Source organism: Neophocaena asiaeorientalis, unplaced genomic scaffold, assembly GCF_003031525.2.
Source record: "Neophocaena asiaeorientalis asiaeorientalis breed wild unplaced genomic scaffold, Neophocaena_asiaeorientalis_V1.1 scaffold479, whole genome shotgun sequence".
Taxonomy (NCBI): domain Eukaryota; kingdom Metazoa; phylum Chordata; class Mammalia; order Artiodactyla; family Phocoenidae; genus Neophocaena; species Neophocaena asiaeorientalis.
The window spans coordinates 2,820,060-2,840,053 of NW_020173774.1; the positions used below are offsets into that span (position 1 = coordinate 2,820,060).

At 39.2% G+C, this 19,994-nt stretch overlaps 1 protein-coding gene across 4 annotated transcripts in view; it reads right to left on the reverse strand.

Moving 5' to 3' along the window:
- SIK3 (SIK family kinase 3) overlaps positions 1 to 19,994 on the reverse strand; it is a 243,942-nt gene that overhangs the window by 123,534 nt on the left and 100,414 nt on the right. The window lies entirely within an intron of this gene.

Here is a 19,994-nt window from a genome sequence, read left to right on the forward strand (position 1 = left end):
CTCAGCAGTTGTGGCTCGCAGGCTCTAGAGCGCAGGCTCAGTAGTTGTGGCGCACAGGCTTCACTGTTCCACGGCATGTGGGATCTTCCCGGACCAGGGATCGAACCCGTGTCCCCTGCATTGGCAGGCAGATTCTTAATCACTGCGCCACCAGGGAAGCCCCTGTCATTTGTTTATTATTTCTAGAAGTTCTGATGAGACTGAGCTCTTCTTTCACACCTTCCTCAACAATTTTGAGTCTCTTCACCATACCGTAATTTTAATCCCCTCTTTTATTTCTTTAAACATCTGTAGTCTTTACAAGACTAATGATTACCACTGATGTTTTAGTTATCTAACACTGTGTAACAAACCTCCCCAGAACTTTGTGCATTCAAACAGCAATCACGTATTTCGCTCACAAATTTGCAATCTGCCCAGGGCTCAGAAAGGACAGCTTGTTTCTGTTCCATGTGGCACCACCTAGGGCTGCTTGACAGGAAGTTGGAGGATCCAGTTTCCAGAGGCTTCTCACAAGGCTGGTAAATTAGCACTGGCTGGCAGCTGGCAGCTTAGGCCTCAGTTCATCTCCACATGGGTCTCTCCATGGACTGCATGGGCTTTTTCACAGCATGGTGATGGGTTCCAATAATGAGCATCCCAAGAGAGCAAGGAAGGTGTGCGGCATTTCTATGACTTAGCCTCAGAATTCACATAATATCACTTCCGTGTTGACTGACTTTTGGTCAAAGCAGTCAGAAAGCCCTGGCTAGGTTCAGTGGAATGAGACAGACTCTACTTTTTTTTTTTTTAAACCCGTGTCCCCTGCGTCGGCAGGCGGACTCTCAACCACTGCGCCACCAGGGAAACCCCAGACTCTACTTCTTGATAGCAGAATATTCAGCAAGGTTCTAGAAGGGCACATGGGTTGGGAAATACTGCGGCAGCCATCTTTGGAAAATATAATCTGCTACACCTGACTCACTCATAGTTGCTTGTCTTCTTGTGCAAGCTCACATTTCTTGCAACTTTATCCATAAAAAATTTTTGAGGTCTGTCCACAGAGACTTAAATTTGATTCTCCCAGACTCTGGGAATCACAACCAACTAGGACTACTAACAACAAAGTTAGCAGCTGAGAGATTTTCAGGTCTTACAGGTAGTGCAAAATCCTGGCTGCAAATCCATGTGAGGGCAAGCTTCTGTTTAGGCAGTTTCTTGGGAGACTTTCTCCCCTTCTCCATCCAGATCCAAGGCATTAATATGCAAGTCTCTGTATGCAGGGAATTTTTTTCTCCTACTCATCCACTGAGAAGTCACCTTTCTGGGATCCCAGTTTTATATAGGGCAGTTTCTAATATGACCTCCCACTCTGCTTGGACACTATTTTCTTCTCTTGTCCCTCCTCCCTTTGGCTCTAAAGCCATAGGAAACCCTCAGCACAAACACCACCATCAGTGCTTACTCTACATTGTGGAATCATGCTTTCTAGTCCTTTCAAGGCCTTCAGTTGTTTTTCTCACGTGGGCTTCAGTATTTTACACATATTTTTCCTTTCCCCAGCTTCATTTTAAAATGTTCTGACCAGAAGGGAATTCTCTGCACATCTAATCTACCGTATTACTGTCAAAGAAATTACTCACCATTCATTTTAAGCTATTTCACTTACTAAAAAAAGATAAATAATGTCAGGAATACATCTATGTTTTTAAAAGGCAGCCATGTAAAATATCATATGTACTTGGATGGAAATGCTTTGGAAAATGTCCTTAATTAACACACTTCCCACAAAGCAAATCAGAGGGAACTTATTAGAAACAGTAACTTTTGCCCCAGATTCTTCACATCTCTTAAACTCTACTGGGCTCTATGCCCTTGTACGTATTTTTTTTTAATTTATTTATTTTATTTGTTTATTTCTGGCTGTGTTAGGTCTTCCTTGCTGCGTGGTCTTTCTCTAGTTGCAGTGAGCAGGGGCTACTCTTCCTTGAGGCGCGTGGGCTTCTCACTGCAGTGACTTCTCTTGTTGCGGAGCACAGGCTCCAGGAGCGCAGGCTTCAGTAGTTGTGGCTTACGGGCTCTAGAGCACAGGCTCAATAGTTGTGGCGCATGGGGTTAGTTGCTCCGCGGCATGTGGGATCTTCCCAGACCAGGGCTCGAACCTGTGTCCCCTGCATTGGCAGGTAGATTCTTAACCACTGAGCCACCAGGGAAGCCCCCTTGTACGTATTTTAAACATGGTTTAGAACTGCACCACAACACAAGGTAAAGGAAACTGTACCAATTTAAAGGAAAAAACAACAAACTATTTCTAGAGCCAATGTCTTAAGGTTAAAATTAAAAAAATAAAAAGATGCGGTCAATGTCATGTAGGAAGAGGTAAATTCAAGTTCTCTTTGGCAAAATGAAAATGAATTAACTGGATTTAATATTCATATGCATTTTTTGAAACATATTCTTAAGACTAAAGAAACAGCAGTTCATGAAATAAAGGAGCTATAAGCCACTGGAATAAAGCCTTTGCGCGTCAGATCTCCCCACCACGCTGAAAGCAATGGCTACAAATTACCGTATTCCCCAAAAGATGACAGCCAAACTCTTCTATCCCAGAGGAAAAATGGCTATTGCAGCCGTTAGTCAGCACTGCAGGAGGCTTAAGACTAAGTCACTGAACAGACCATTTATTGTTCTTCATCTTGTACAATATGACCTTTCCAGCTCAGCCTGCTAAACATCACAGTGGCCCATGAGGAGAAAATCCACATGGAAGCAAATTCCAAAATGCAATTTACCCTATAGGCAGCTTGCTTTTCCAGATTCTTCATCCCACTTTGCTCTACTCCCCTCTGGGTCATAACAGAACTTGGCAAATGTTAGAATTTGCTATGTATAAACTCTGGAGCCCAGATTAGAAAACTCAGCAAAGTATGCATTTGGTACTGGCAAAAATGGTCGCTTTGTGCACTGATTCAGATTTGCTAACTTAGGATATCTACGGTTTCAAAAATGTGTCTGCAACTGTTGAAATAAAAAGAATCGGAGAAAAGGCACGTGTCACACACATCCCAACATAGGCTTACGAGTCTTCTGAGATCATCCTCTCCGTACCAACAAAATACCAAGGCCATTACACAATCTGTGGTTTCTTCTCATAATTGAAGAAATTAATAGCTTTGGATGCAAAACTTAGATAGCTTTACTCTGAGATATTCTCCCAGCCTTGGAGCTCTGTGTATAGAATCCCAAAGTACCAGTTACCAGACTCCCAAGTAGAGGTCTACAAAAGGTTCTTTTCATTCACTAGCAATCTTTCTTCATAGAAAACTTCAAAAACGTCTTTTGGAAGAGTTTTCCACTTATAAAAAGAGTCTGCAACAAAGCCCTATTGTATAGTAGTTTGTGTTTACCAAGTTGACAAAATCCATCTACGCTGTAATTTCATGTCATACTTTATTGATACCTCTTTTCCTTATATTAAAATCAAAGAGTTAGCATCCTAACAAGGTAGAGAGTACACAGGATACATTTAGCACATGACGTATGACCAAGTTTAAAAGGGTTGAACCTGGAAAAGGTAAGTGCTCAGTTTGAATTGTAAGTAATCTGACATACTGATTTGGGGAGCAAAGCTACATTCTATAGTTTTAGGCAATGTAAATCTAAAGCATAACACAGCAATGAGCTTTTCCATCTGAGTAATAAGGGTATTCATATAAACTAGTTACAGCCTAGAAATTAATTAACTGATCAAACTAGATGAGTTTACCCTTGGTAAATTAATAAGAGCTTGCTTGTCCATCTGGACATTAAAATGCTAGTCAGCAGAGGTTTTGTTATAACTTAATCTGTTTTGATTTGCTTTACATCAGAATTTTTTTGGCCTCCATTTGTTCACCTACATCTCTGGAAGTTCCTTTATACACATCCAATAAAAGCAAAACAAGTACTTAAGCTTGTACATATGATTCTAAGGGGCTATCTTTTTAATAAATTTTGCATTTATTTAGAGCAATAATGTACATGCATAAAGATATTATTGTTTTAAAAAATTATACTTTGTAACGCAGTCCCTTAACACACCCCAAAAAATCAGTGCAACTAATGCCTATTCAATGAATAGTATAACTACAAATAAAAAGGTCCTCATTTACTCCTGCACAGAAACTGAAGGACCTACTAGCATTAACCTCAATTCAGTATTTTAGACACACAGGCTTTACGGAGAAAATGAGTTTATAATTTCAGATACCTCTAACTGTCAAGTCACATAACCAGGTCTGGGTTTCTACAGGGCTGTGGTAGCTCACTTCAGTTAGTGAAGCAACCCATCAAGGGCATCAGTCAGTCTGGTTGGGGGGAAAAAGCATCAATATATTTATGATATTTTGGATATACACATTTTTTTCAGTCCACTCTTCTACCTTTTTCTGAAGAACAATTTTTTTGTTACACTCTAAACTTCTGACTTTTGATATCAAGTAGAGAATCCCAATGTCATTAACGGTGCAGAAAGAAGAGCCTGGGCTTGAGGCAAGAGAATGAAATTGGAATCCCAACCCTACCACTTAGTTTCACATCTGTAGAACAACTACTTTAATAAAGTTGCTATAAAGGTTAAAAGATGTATCACCTAGAACAGTAGCTGGCATAGAACAGATAACTAATAAGTATTGGCTGCTCTTACTGTTGTTATTAGTACCAACACTATTATTATTCTACTTATTCCTGATGGGTCCCTACCCTGTTTCCTAGCAATTCCAAACTTCTGTCACTTTCTTCAAGCCCTCTAGTCAAGCTCAAATCCCTAACTTTCAACAAATGACCCACTCTTGTGCTTGATAGAGAAAACAGACATGAAGAATTTCCTCAATTTCATGTCTCTAGATATCTTCATGCACCCAAATTTGCCTTTTCTTTTTCATTCTAGAAGAAGCAGGTCTTTCCTCCAACCTCAGGCAAGTAATAAGTGCCCAGTAACTGTTAGTCACTAACTATCATCCTCTTCCTCTTCCTCAACAAAAGGAACAGGAATTTCCAAACTCCACGTTACTGAAGACTGGCTGTTGCTCTAATTTCAGGCTTGGCAACTACCAACACTCATGTGATTATGGAGGATGGCTACTGGTTTTACAGTAATCCATTACTCTCTTCTTCATCCTCAAAATCCATTTAGCTGACATAAAGGAGGTCAAGTTCTCATAAAATAACTAATGGTTCAAACTCATAGAAACAGAAAGTGGAATGGTGGTTGCCAGGGGCTGGGGGGAAGGGGAAATGGGGTATTTTTTAATGGTTATAGAGTTTCGGTTTTGCAAGATGAAAAAAGTTTTGGAGTTTGGTTGCACAACAATGTGAATGTACTTAACACTACTTAACTGTATACTGAAAAACAGGTAAAATGACACGTTTTATGTTAGTGTTAATTTTACCACAATTTAAATACATACGTATTGGTACTAGCTCAAGGCCACCCCAATATGACCTCTGCCAACCTTTGCCCTGAATTCATTTTCTGGACCCCTATTCAAATTAGGGTGAAAGTTCATTTAGCCATTTCAGTTTGTTCAAGCAAATTCCTGACCAACATCTAGATAACTTATATAACCTATGTTTTTATAAAAGATAAAAAAGATGCCATGTTGTTGAGGGATACTTGGGGGTTAGGATTGAATTCTCAGAGATAACAAGTGCAGCATCTGCTTCCCTCCACCCAGCAGAAATAAATATTAAAATAATTCTCCAAGAATACTACTCACACTCCCAGTGGAATCTTCTGACATTGGCACATAGGATACTTGGGACAGAGGTATGGAAGTGAATAAACATGTGGTAGAAAGCTCCCTTAACATAACCTGCTCCAGTGAAACTCACCAAATGAAACCCATGTTGTAGGAAAAAATTTGACTTGAGATGCAAATATTTATTAAAACTGTGATTTAAAGACCATCTATTTTTAGGAGAGAAAATATGCAGTAAATCTAACACAGCAACAAACTAAAATGCAGGGTGAAAAGATAATAGTAAACCATTTCAACCAGAATAAGAAACTGTACTTTTGAGAGTTTTTTTTTTTTTGTGGTACGCAGGCCTCTCACTGTTGTGGCCTCTCCTGTTGCAGAGCACAGGCTCCGGATGCGCAGGCTCAGCGGCCATGGCTCACGGGTCCAGCCACTCCGCGGCATGTGGTATCTTCCCAGACCGGGGCACGAACCCGTGTCCCCTGCATTGGCAGGCGGACTCTTAACCACTGTGCCACCAGGGAGGCCCGAGAGTTATTTTTAAAATGTTAAATATTCACTCTTTACCTCAAGATGTTCAAGAATCATTATACAGAGAACTGAGTGTGTTAAACACATGCAAACACATATGAACAAAAGCTAGGTTTGGCTGTATGCACAGAACTTGCCTGTAGTTGGGTGGTACAACTCCCACTTACCTCTTCAAGTATGTAAAGGACATTACCTCAACACAAAGGACATTACCTCAACACAGAACCATGTAATGTTAACACTAGAAATATCTTATTCTAACCCAAGCCCTTTGTTTCATAGATGATGAAACTGAAGCACTGAAGGGATAAGTAAAACCTATGTACAAAATAAATTATGAGATCCCAGCATATAAAAATTCAGTAACTTTCTAATATACCAACATTAATTTATAAGAAGATGTGATGATAATAATTTTTAAAAGAACACATTCACAATAGCCACAAACTATCACAAGCCTTGGAAAAAGCATTACAAAAACGTGTGAGAATTTTATGGAGAAAGCTAGAAAACGTTAGTAAAGGATCTAAAAGAGGACACATGCCGTGTCCATTGACAGAAATGCCTAACGTTGAAAAGACCTCAATTCTCCCTCTTGCCCCTATATAAGCCACACTCTAGTCTCTCTTTCAAATAAAACTACAATAAACAAAAGAATATTCTTCTATGTTGTGGGCGATAATGGCAAAGGGACACAGGGGTAAAAAATATAAGGATAAACCAGGAAAATAAGTCATCTTACCCAAGCAGTTTAAACTTTAAATGCAAGTTTCTAGCCTATAACGCCTAGCCAGCAGGACTCTTCCTTCTACATTCATTATTTCTGCGAGTTCAAATGTCCCTCAGATGATCTGCGTTTTCATGCAATTCTCCATATTTGCTTTAAAAATCAGTAAAGGCTTTTAAAATGTAAAGTGAACTTTGGAAACAATGTGGGCAGACCAGAAACTAATTTAACATTGGAACTTCATAGCCCACCTTACACTTCTTTAAAGTCTGTACAAACTTGCACTTCAGTATTCTGCCACTGTGCTTCCTGAAAACAACACCGATAGAAACTAACTTTCTAAGTCCCTACAGATCAAGAAGACAAGGTCAGCCCCCCACCCCACCCACAACGCCACACACACCTCCAGGACCAAACAGATACAGCACCATAAAATCCTAATAAAAGTTCTGCATTAAAACTAAAGGCAACCCAAGTTATTTTCAGTGAGTAGTCTAAGATAAAGAAGGGGGGCTTCCCTGGTGGCGCAGTGATTAAGAATCCTCCTGCCAATGCAGGGGACACGGGTTCGAGCCCTGGCCCAGGAAGATACCACATTCCGTGGAGCAACTAAGCCGGAGTGCCACAACTACTGAGCCTGTGCTCTAGAGCCCGTGAGCCACAACAACTGAGCCCGCGTGCCACAACTACTGAAGCCTGCGCACCTAGAGCCCACGCTCCGCAACAACAGAAGCCACCGCAATGAGAAGCCCACGCACAGCAACGAAGAGTAGCCCCCGCTCGCCGCAACCAGAGAAAAGCCCACACGCAGCAACGAAGACCCAACGCAGCCAAAAATATAAATAAATAAATAAAAGGGATTGAGTACTTTAAAATGAAAAATTAGACCTGACCCTGTGGAATTAACTTCCTATTACTGTGGATTTCCAAATCAAAATCCCATGTGTAGATTTTGACACGTGAAGTAGGACGAGGCGGGACAATTAACAACTAAATCTTTAACCTAAGCAAGATAGTTTCTGACAGTTTAACTCAAAAAGGTAACTAAAAATACACATAGGGCCTAAGTTAAACCTTAAGGCAAACTGGTGAAACTTCTGTTCTAATAACTTCCGAGTCTCTTTAATATTTTATTACACCAGATCCAAAGCTGCCAAAATTTAAATATCAGTCTGGAGACAGGGGCAAAAGATTCTTTTTCCCCTCTCCCCCAGAAAAAAATAAATTGGAAACCGTAGATATTCTGTGAGAAGGCAGTAAGACAGTCTGTGTCTTAACGGTGCAGTCATGTAAAGTCTATGGCCAGACACACTGACTATGCAAGCTGCTTGGCAAGCAATACAACATGGAGTTTACTAATACCAATCACTGTAGGGCTAGCGAATCTGCACTAAGTCTACAATTCAGAGGTGAGAACTTTCCTGAATACAAAGCTACTATAGAGGCCAAGTGTCTAGACTTGAGGAGGAGGAAACCTGCCAACATCAGAGAGCTTCCCCAGATTAAAGAATGAACATTTTCCCCCTTTGAGAGAGAACGGGAGAAAATGTTATGAATGAGCCCAAACAGTCAGAAAGCTAACCAAAGTTGGGTATATCCTGTATACATTAATGAATAAAGCAACAAGTCTAAACTTACGGGCCTGCAGAATACAGATTTGAATATCTTAGTATAACAGTACGGATTATTTTATTAAAATAAATATTTAAAAGTACATTTAAAAAACATTATTTCTCTAGTTTCTTCAAGAATATAGGACAGGGGCTTCCCTGGTGGCGCAGTGGTTGGGAATCCGCCTGCCAATGCAAGGGACACGGGTTCAAGCCCTGGTCCGGGAGGATCCCACATGCCGCAGAGCAACTGGGCCCGTGCGCCACAACTGCTGAGCCTGCGCTCGAGAACCCGCGTGCCACAACTGCTGAAGCCCTCGTGCCATGGCTGCTGAGGCCCGCGTGCCTAGAGCCCGTGCTCTGCAACAGGAGAGGTCACCGTGGTGAGAAGCCCGTGCACCACAATGAAGAGTAGCCCCCGCTCACCGCAACCAGAGAAAGCCTGCACGCAGCAACGAAGACCCAATGCAGCCATAAATAAATAAATAAAATTTAAAAAAGAATATAGGACAAAAGACCAGTGAACTATATCCCTAGAGTTAAACAGGAATAACCTCTTCGACAGGCTCTCAATTCTTAAACCTTAGTTTTCCTTAAGGCTCTCTCTCTCTGCTTAGGCTGCTACTCAGTCACTCCTCCCAGACTCAGATATCTCCAATCAGACCATAATAGCTTCCATGTCTGTATCTCCAGGCTTCATATTTCCAACCATCACCCCCTGGATATCACCCTCATCTTCTCCATTATACTGGAAAGTCAGCCCATCCATAATTAAACTGATCACATTTTCTCTTCCACTGCCAAATCTTCTCTTCTACTCTGAATTCCCTTGTCACCTAAAAACATTGTTTGGATAAAGCAATAATTAATCTACTTCCTAATTAATCTACTTACCAAAGGTCTCCTGCTTCACTTCCCCAAACCATTAATCCCTCACATTCCAAAAATGTTCTTCTATCATGAAAGCAGTATCACAAAATAATAATCGCTACATAGATAAGTTTTCTGTGTGAAGTACTGGGCTTTATGTATATTACCTCATTCAATCTAATCCTCAAAACAGTGCTCTGAGGTAGGCATTACTGTGCTTGTTTTACCAATGAATTAAACCGAGATTGAGGCTTATCCAAAGTCAGAGAAACAGCTAATAAGTGGGAGACTAGGAGTTCAATATCAGATACTAACTCAATCACTATATAAAACTACCTCAGTACAGATTTTTTTTTAATTGAAGGAAGGGGGAAACCAGGCATAATTTGATCATCCTAATAATTAAGTTACTAATTCATCGTTTATCATACAGTTTCTGTCATGAAGTACACATTATTTTATATTATTAGAGATACTCTCAAAACACGAACCTGATCTAAAAGACTGAACCAAAAATATATTTTGGTGATTGCCTATTGCTTAAACAATGAAGTCAAATTGTATTTCACAATCTGCTTCCAACCTACCTTTCAATTATATCTTCCAATATTCCAGCTACTGCCCCCTTCCCCACTCCCCACACTTTTTGGCACTAACTAACATACACAACTAGTAATTCTCATTCACTCTCCTAAGGCCAGGTCTGTGGGCAATGTTTTTAATGTAGCCTACCCTGACTTCTTCAAGCAAAATTAATTCCTCCCTCTTCTTGCTTCTACAGCAGATTTTTCATTCTTTTTTTTTAAAAAAACACAGCTTTATTATTTTTTTTAATAAATTCACTTTTATTTGAATACATTGTTTTGTGTGCTTTTTTTTTTTTTTTAATTCTCTTGTTTTTTTTTTTTTTTTTTTTTTTTTTTTTTTTTTTTGGCTGCACTGGGTCTTCATTGCTGTGCACGGGCTTTCTCTAGTTGCGGCTAGCGGGGGCTACTATTTGCTGTGATGCACGGGCTTCTCACTGCAGGGCTTCTCTTGTTGCAGAGCATGGGCTCTAGGAGCACGGGCTTCAGTAGTTGCAGCGTGCCGACTCAGGAGTTGCGCCATGTGGGCCCTAGAGCGTGCGGGCTCTAGGGCGCACAGACTTCAGTAGTTGTGGCATGCAGGTTCAGCAGTTGTGGCTTGTGGGCTCTAGAGCGCAGGCTCAGTAGCTGTGGCGCACGGGCTTAGTTGTTCTGCAGCATGTGGGATCTTCCGGACCAGGGATTGAACCCGTGTCCCCTGCACTGGCAGGCAGATTCTTAACCACTGCGCCACCAGGGAAGTCCCCAGGTTTTTCATTCTTAACTTATACCACACACATCTATGTACATATACATATACATTCATACACATATATCATCAAGTTATTACACACACCGAGAAAGGGAGTCATCTTATCTTTTCATATATTTAGACACACATACAGAAACCTCATATATTTTGCACCTATAGGGAAAGGCATTTGTGTAGTAATTCTTACTATTTCTGTTCCTATCTCTTCCTGTCTTATCTACTTCTTACCTACATACACTCCATATGCTCTCCAGCATATTTTTAAATTACACTGAGGCCAAAGTAAAATATTTCCAAAGGTAAAAGTAAATGACATGGCAACTAGCACTACAGTCAGGATCAAACATGTAGCACCTAATATATATTAACTGTACAAATTGTTTTGTTTGTATTTAAAGAAGTAGGGCTTTTCACTGTGCTTTAGGTAGCAGAAATGGCCACCACTGCCCAGGATAGGGAGGTAACAGCATGAGGAGTTGGGATTCAAAACGTTATCATTAAAGGACCAAATACGAACAACAGATTTTTAGATCTTTACTTCCTTTCCCCTCCCCACAGTAATAGAAATGCTTTTTCATAGACACAATTGATTAAAAAAAAAAAATTAGAGTAACCCTATAGTAACCACACTATTTCCAGATTATTTTTCCCTCTACAATACCTTGCATTATTAACATATTTTAATTATAAAATGTCTGGATTAACTGGAAAACATTTTTTTTATTACTGTTTAACAACAACAAAAAGACACTATAGGCAACAGAATAAACGTAACCTTTTATGGCAGAAACCCTGACACCCAAAAAGACAAGGTTACTTAGCTTCTGTAAGTGATTTCTTTTCTCTCTCTATCCTTCTAATATATTCTGAGAAACATACAGGAATGGAAATTTAAGAAAACATGCATATTCTTCCAGTGCAGACCTAAAGCAACAAGGGAAAAAAACCCTCAAGTAATGGAAGGGAATGGGGAGAGGAACAGGGGCTGTAAGATGTCAGCAGGGTGATAGGGGAGGCCAGGTTGCCAAAGAAACCAAACAGTAAAGAATAAGAGGGAAAATTGTTAGTTGGAAAACCTCTGAATGCTTTTACAGGAGCTCAATCCCTTGTCCTAAAAAGATGTGCTGCAAAGAGACCAATTGTCACGAATGACAAAGGGGACCTGGAGCAAGAACACCAACTGCCAAGCAACGCCCTCTTCTAAATTACACAGTACATGTCCATCAATTAAAATGACCGCAAATGAATTCGGAATCCATGATGAATCTTCTGACTGCAGAAACCCAAACTTTGTGTGTGTCTGTGTTATTTTAAAAAGAGCTTCTGTCAGCTTACATTTAAATAAGTATAATGGTATATTTAAACAGACATAAATACAAAAACTATTACTGTTTATATAAGCTGACCCAGGTAAAGAAACTCAGTGAGCCAGAAACACTTGTGAAATTTGCTAGCCTCCCTTCTTCCTTAAAGTCCAGTCTAAAGTTGTTTTGATTTACCACAGTTTAGAAAGAAAAAAGTGAAATTACGAAGTATTATTTATAAGCAGCCAGTAATTACTGGTTTTGAAAAGAGTTTGAAATGAGCAAACCTACTTGAAATCCCCAAGGCAAACCTTTGTTCTAAGGCCACTAAATCGTTTTGTAGTTAAGGAGATAGGGAATTAATAAGGGGAAAAAATTACACAGAAGAAAAGAATGTTAATTTTATTTTCTCTGGAAAACATAATATTTTAGAGCATGGTGGTTAAGACCATGGTTTCTGAAGCTCTACTCCTTATTAGTTTTGGGACCTTAAGAAAGTTTCTTGCCCTTGCTGTGCTTCAGTTTCCTCACTGGTTAAGGTAAAGAGACTAATAATATCTAACTCACAGGGTAGCTGTCAGGTTTAAATGAAATAATGATTAAAGCACTTAGGGCAAACAGTGCTCGGTAAGGATTCAATAAATGATCACAAAATCCCTTTGAGATTATCTAATTAATTTCCTCATCTTGACCATGGTTATATATACTGCAAACTATTATCACTGTCAGACTAAAGTTCCTAAAATCATCCTTTCACAGTGCATGAGGAGCCATGTTTACTCACAAACTCAAAACTATGGGTCTGGCTTTCAATATCCTCTGAAACATGTCCCCACACAATCTCTCCAGTTACTGCCCCCAAACAATCAGTTTTCATCCTACTACTCTTCACTCAACTTCACACAAAACATACTTTTTCATTTCTGCCTTTGCAGCAACTACAGTCTTCTTAAAAGGTCCACTTGCCAGGCACCTCTTACCCCTACTTTCTACCTGCGCAAATATTAACTACCCTTCCAGGACACAGTTCAGGTTCTTTGAGAAGACTCCAGTACTTTGATCTCCTAGTGATCATTCCTAATCCTCTCAACAACCTAGCTCCTGAGGATAAACTGTGACTGTTCTCTCCTTGTACCTGGTTCATTCTAACTATACAAGACAACAATCTCCTTGAGGGCAGGGACTATATTTTCCCTTAAACATCATCCAGAGGTCCAGCCAAGCTATGCACCTTGATAATAAGGCTTTTCACTCATTTGTTTTCACAGTTGAAAACAAGGGAAAAAATTTTATTCAATAAACACAATAAACAGTAAGCCTCCTAAATCCATATTATAGCTTAACTCTAAGAAATTAGAAAATATTCTCATAAATATAGCTGTAATTTTACGACCAGAAAAATATCAGTTACATATAAACTTGCCCAAACCCAGTGGCATGAGAAAGAGGCAGATTCAACAGGATGAAAATATGGTTATTTGTCTCTCTTTATTTTTTTTTTAGTATTTATTTATTTATTTGGCTGCGCCAGCTCTTAGTTGCAGTATGTGGGATCTAGTTCCCTGCCCAGAGATCAAAGCTGGGCCCCCTGCTTTGGGAGCGTGGAGTCTTAACCACTGGACCACCAGGGAAGTCCCGGTACTTCTCTATTTTTGATGTAAAAAGAATAAGCAGCAGTGTTTCACTATTCTTAAGTTGCTAATGGAAGCATGCAGACTTTAAAAAGTTGGCATGTTCCCTGATCAGTATCACATTCATCCACAGCAATATCATGGATGACCTTTTCACTTTAATCCATTATCAAAACAAAATCACAGAGCTACCCTAATGCAAGCAATTTTACATCTCTCTGAAGTTCAACAACTTGAGGGAACAAGATTCAGAGGAACCACTGGCCATTATTACTGGATTACCTCTCTTGAAATTTCCTCAGTGCCAGTCTTCATTTTGCCATGCACTTGACTCCCTGGCATCTAGTCTGGAAGTAGGCTTAAATACATACACACAAGGAGGTGTGCTGAGCAAAACACTGGTTATATACTCAGCCAGTTCATCTGGATCAAACAGGGCAGGCAGTCTGACAGATAGGCAAACCAGATGCGGGCTGAGGAGACCCGAAACAGCAGACTTTCTCATACGTACATCAATCATTCATTCAACAAACACGCAAGGCACTAAGTGCATATCTACTTCTATGTACTATATACTATATGCAAGGCACTTTGCTCAGTATTGTGGGGTTAAAAGTACTTAAATCACTGACTCATTCTATACTGGCTCACATTTTATTTATTTATTTTTAATAAATTTATTTATTTTATTTACTTTTGGCTGCATTGGGTATTCATTGATGTGCATGGGCTTTCTCTGGCTGTGGTGAGCAGGGGCTACTCTTGGTTGCGAAGCGCAGGCTTCTCATTGCGGTGGCTTCTCTTATTGCGGAGCACGGGCTCTAGGCATCCAGGAATCAGTAGTTGTGGCTCGTGGGCTCTAGAGCACAGGCTCAGTAGTTGTGGCGCACAGGCTTAGTTGCTCCGCGGCATGTGGAATCTTTCCGGCCCAGGGCTTGAACCCATGTCCCCTGCATTGGCAGGCGGATTCTTAACCACTGTGCCACCAGGGAAGCCCATGACTCACATTTTTAATAAAAGGCATATGACATATACTACCAAAAAGGCAAATGTCATTTATTTATATTTCACTTTGATTCAGAAAATGTTTAAGATAGCTTATAAAAAGTCACACTGGATAAAATATAAAATGATGAAGGGAAAAAAGGAGAGAAAATGAGATTAGAAAGACAAGATAAAGAAAAAGTAAGAGGTTTATTTACTAAAATGAGAACATTAAGATCTTTAACATTTTTCCAGAATCGGACAAATGTACAATGTAAAGAAAACAGACAGAATACTATGAATTTGAGGGAGTAACAGATCTCATCCAACCAGGGCGGTTAGGGAAGACTGGGACCCAAAAGAGCACACAGTGCCACTGTTGACTAAGAATGTGAATTCCTTTTTTTAAATAACAAAGCAAAACTGTATTCTGTTGCTCTAAAAACATGTGTATATGAGATGCTTTTCTAGACAACTCCCAAACAGAATTGATCATCTCCTTATCAGTGCCCTTTAGTACTTTATGTAACTTTATTCCTTCCTCCCAGGTTTTTCACTATCTTTGTAACATCAATGCCCAGACCAATGTATTATACGAAGCACATAGTAGGTGCTTAATGAATGTCTGTCAAATCAATTTAACAAGCCAATTATTTTCATGGTTCCACTAACCTCTGGGGTCGATCCAAAGTTTTTTTCCCCCTTCTACAGTTTTAGACATGCCCAGGAGACACAGAATAGATTGGGACAGTGGTACCTCATTAATGTTCAGTAGTAGTATCCTAGGAGGGTACTATATATAATAATCCAAAGATGAGCCCAGGGGCTCAAGGGAAGGAAAGTAAGGAAAAGACTGACAACTGTTGTTTGAAACATATCTGGAATTCTTCTTCCTTTTACCTAGGATGAATTTTGGATGTAAAGAGAAACGAATGTTTAAAATCTCAGTTTCACCGTAATCAGAGTCAGGGACTTTCACAATGATCTCATAGATAAAGAAACAAAATGGCAAGACAAAGGTATGACTTTCATCATTTCCTCAACAAACTGGAGCCTCAGAAAAGCCCCAGCCTGGCACACAGAGGTCTCATCTAATCCAGGGTTTTGCTCTTGCACAACTCCAAGATTACTGAAATTTTTCAGAAATAGTCATAGAATCATAAATCTGTATGTGTGCAGTTACATGAGCTTTTTACTTCATAAATACAGTAAAAAGATAAATTATTAGCCATATAAAAATAGAAATTTAGCCATAATCCCAAAGTAATCCAAAAAGCTGCTTTTAATGAAACTAAAAGTGGACAGTTAGGGAACTAATTTTATTAACTGATCCATTTTGAATAAATCAAAGAGAATACTGACAACTATAAAGATACTACCTTCAAGAACAAAGGGATATGAAATCAAGGAACATTCTAAATCAGATTCCAGATTTACACAACTAATCATAATTCTTAGCTTTTACTTCAAAAGATTTATGAAAAAAATGTATTTGCACAAACATAAGGGAACCAAACTTGCCTAGAGTTTGACCATAGAGTTAAAATATGTTAGAACAGTTCTGGAATCATAGGTTCAAATACAAAGTTTAAAGCATTTTGATGTTTTTTTATTGGTAGATACAGTTGATTTTTATATCCATCACTTCTTTACATGAAGTTGCCGTAACAGGCCAAGTGTTTGATAATTAAGCCATAGATAGATGTTTGTGTTCCAATTACACTTCCAAACCATAAATGTCCTGCAACTTTTCTGAAACTGCAACTTCAATTCCTCTAAAATTCTTAAAAATCTGTGATTCTTCTAAGCTCCGGGTAGATCGGCAATGGCAAATTAATTACAATCCTAACTGCTATCTAGTCAATCCAGATGAACACTTGTTTTTATATCAGTTTGAAGTTCAACATATTTGTAGGTCTTAGCAGATCGGTAAGAGTATAATCTTGTGAGACACAGGAGGCAGCTGGATCTCTAAGAAGGCCTTTAATTGAAAAATATTCTTGATCTGAGGAAGCAATTCAGGAAAATGCTTCAATTTTCCACGATCTAGCGATCTGGCTTTAAATACAAATCATCTTTCCATACGTTGCTTTAATTTAGTATCTTCCCAAAAGAATCCCACAAACTGGTCATGGCTAAAGGTACAAAAATGAGGTGATTTAACAATCATTTTCATCATCATCACATCACATGCCATTAGCCCACTTGCTAACAAATTCACAACATAAACTCTTCTGACAATTCATTGAACGCTGAGCACCAAACCACCTTTCTATGTTTGTTTTTTAAAATACTGATTTTTTTTATTACAAAGCAATACATGTCTATTGTGGAAATTTTAGAAAATACATATCAAAAAAGAAGAAAAAAATCACTAATGTTACCACTTACAGAATGCAACCACTGACATTTTAGTGAACAGTAGTCTGTCACCTGGCTCAATGTTTTCCACCTCAAGCTCAGCTCCATCATCTCCCCAACTTCTTCCAGGTCCACCTGGATTACCTAACTCAACACCTCACCCTAAATTCCTCGAGTATGTCTGTAGTTTTTTCCTATATGTATACCTACCAACACAGAAGTGAAACTATACTATACATACTTACCCTATGAAATATGCTTTTTCCACTTAAGAACACATATTGTTTATCTTTCAATGTCTTTAGTTTTCTACAACGTTATGAAAATGTGTCATAATTTTAAATTGCTCTTCCAGGATTAGACTTTTTGGGTTTCGTTTTGTTTCATTTTGTTGCTATTCCAAACAATGTTTCAGTAAATATTCTTATGGGTACATTTTTGTTTTGACCTGCAATTATTTCTGTAAGACAAACTTCTAAAAATGAAACTGCTAAGTCAAAGAGTATACACTTTGAAAGCTGTTGACACATTGTGGATATGTACCACTAAAGTTGTGCCTATCTAGTCCCCTGCCCCCAGAGCAACACTGAGTATGATCTCTTTTTAAATAAAGCTTTGCCATTTTGGCAAGTAAAAACGACTGTCATTGTAACTGGCATTTATCTGATTGTGGGTGATACGTATATAAGGTATATCTAATATGAAGTTTGTATATTAGATATATGTTTTTTCATTGTTGCTAAAAATTTCTATCAAAAAAAAAAAAAAAAAAAAATTTCTATCAGCTCACTTTTACCTCCAAAACCTCTTTGCCTGACCTCTGAACTTTAGCAGGCTTATATAAAAGGGGAAAGTACAGCATAAAATAACACTGTTCTGCTATTCCTGTCTTGGAAACTATTTTCTCAAACCTAATGTTGGGCAAAATAACATTTCTATGACTTATGCTCCAATATAGAAGGTATACACGAGAGAGGTGACACAATACCTTGAAAAATAAAATCTATCTGCAATTAGCTGCACATTGTTAGAGTTTATGAATCAGATCAAGCCACTTGGGATTTGTTTGTTTTTTAACTACTTTCCTAGACATCCCTTTTAAAATATTAAGTGTATTTTAATGCGTAGTCCTGTCATGGAGCCAAGAAATAATAAAACAGGGGGAATATCAACTCTCTTTAAGACTATCATATTACTAAAACATTAATGACAAAGCATCATATTAAAGTGATATATCTTATAAAAGTAATGACAGATCCCATTAAATTACAACTGATTCATCTCTTGTTACCGTGCCCAAACCAACCTGAAAGACAAAGTAGCTTTCGGGCTCAAGATTTTCTCCAACTTGTCCAGCTCACTGACACACTGCCAAGGCCAGCTCCAAAGTGATTACCTGGATTTTAATGAATGCATTTCTTAAAGTTTATTAATGTACTTACTTGATGCCAGCATAGCTGGAGGGAAGATCACTAGTCCAATGAGATCATTAGGCATTGACACCAGATTATAGAAACATTAGGAAATGACAAAAGGTTGCTTAGCAGCAGTTTTCCAAACACATTCATATGAAAAGAAACTGACAGTAATCTTCTCCACAGAGAAATCACAGACTAAATCTATTCATAAAAGAGCATTCACTGATCTCTCAGCAAAGAAGCTCAACTAAAAAAGTCTACCTTCTTGGCAAATTTTCCTCATAAATAGGAACTAGAATATGGGATATCATAATTCCCTCTCCCCAAAGTTCTCCCACGTTCAGATAGGTGGGGGGACAGCAGGGAAACCTTCCTCTCCACGGAGGTTGAGCTGTCACTCAACTACACTACTATCTAAGTCAATGTCATAAGTCATTTCCAGGTCATCTTTCAATATATGGAGAACGTGAAAACTAATAAAGGGAAACCTCACTAAAATGGAGTCAGGAGGCCAGAAGGGGGAGCTCTCACGCACATACCACTTGTCGTCAGCACAGATCCCAGCAGGAAGAGATGTACTTTGCATCTCTGACAACAGGAGGAAGATTTTCCCCTCTCCAGGCAACAGCTCAGCCAATGAGAGACTCACAACTCAGCAAATGAAAAGCCCACTATCCTTCGAATTCCCAGGTTCCTCCAAAGGACTTTTTGTGTATAACAGCCCCTCCCAACTTCCCCTTCTCTTCTATAAAAGAGTTCCCTCTCCTTTGCTTTACCAGACTATCATTTGTGGTTTGACATAGTTGCATGTTCCGAAGTGCAATTCTGTGCTGCTCCCAAATAAGCCAGTTTTGCTGGTAAAATAACTGACTGTTTTATTCTTTTACGTGAACAAGAAGAATCTGGCATCTGTCTCTGCCTTTTCCGTCCTAGTTACAACCATCCTAGGCAACTTCCCATAACTATGACCTTATTGCCAAGGACCTTTATCTCCACTCTACTTTGTTGTCCCAATCCCACTCCTGAATTAGTCATAATCCATAACTACTTCAAGTCTTGAAATCCTAAAGTTCAATATCTGCATCAAGCTAGATGGACTTTTCTAACAATCATAATACCCGTCCTGCAAAATTATAATAAACAACAAGCCTTCAAACAAGCATTCAAATAAATGTTAATTCTCCTCCCCCACCTCACTGTTCCCCTTGGAGCAACCACAGCAACAGATACTCTTCAATCTCATTAGAACCTTCAGTCACTTACTTGGCTCCTCCTCTTACCTTTTCTCCCAGCTGCAGTTTATCTCCTCATGGCCAATCTGCTAGGACAAGTGCTGCCACCTCCTCACCTAACACTCCTCAACTCCGTGGAATGTGCCTCCCACCCCAACTACTCCACGGAAACTCTCCTCACAAAGGTCACCAACTGACCCACTCATACCAAATTCGGTAGATACTTCCCAGTCTCTATCTTAAGGACTTCCCAGCAGTCTCTGACAAAACCGAC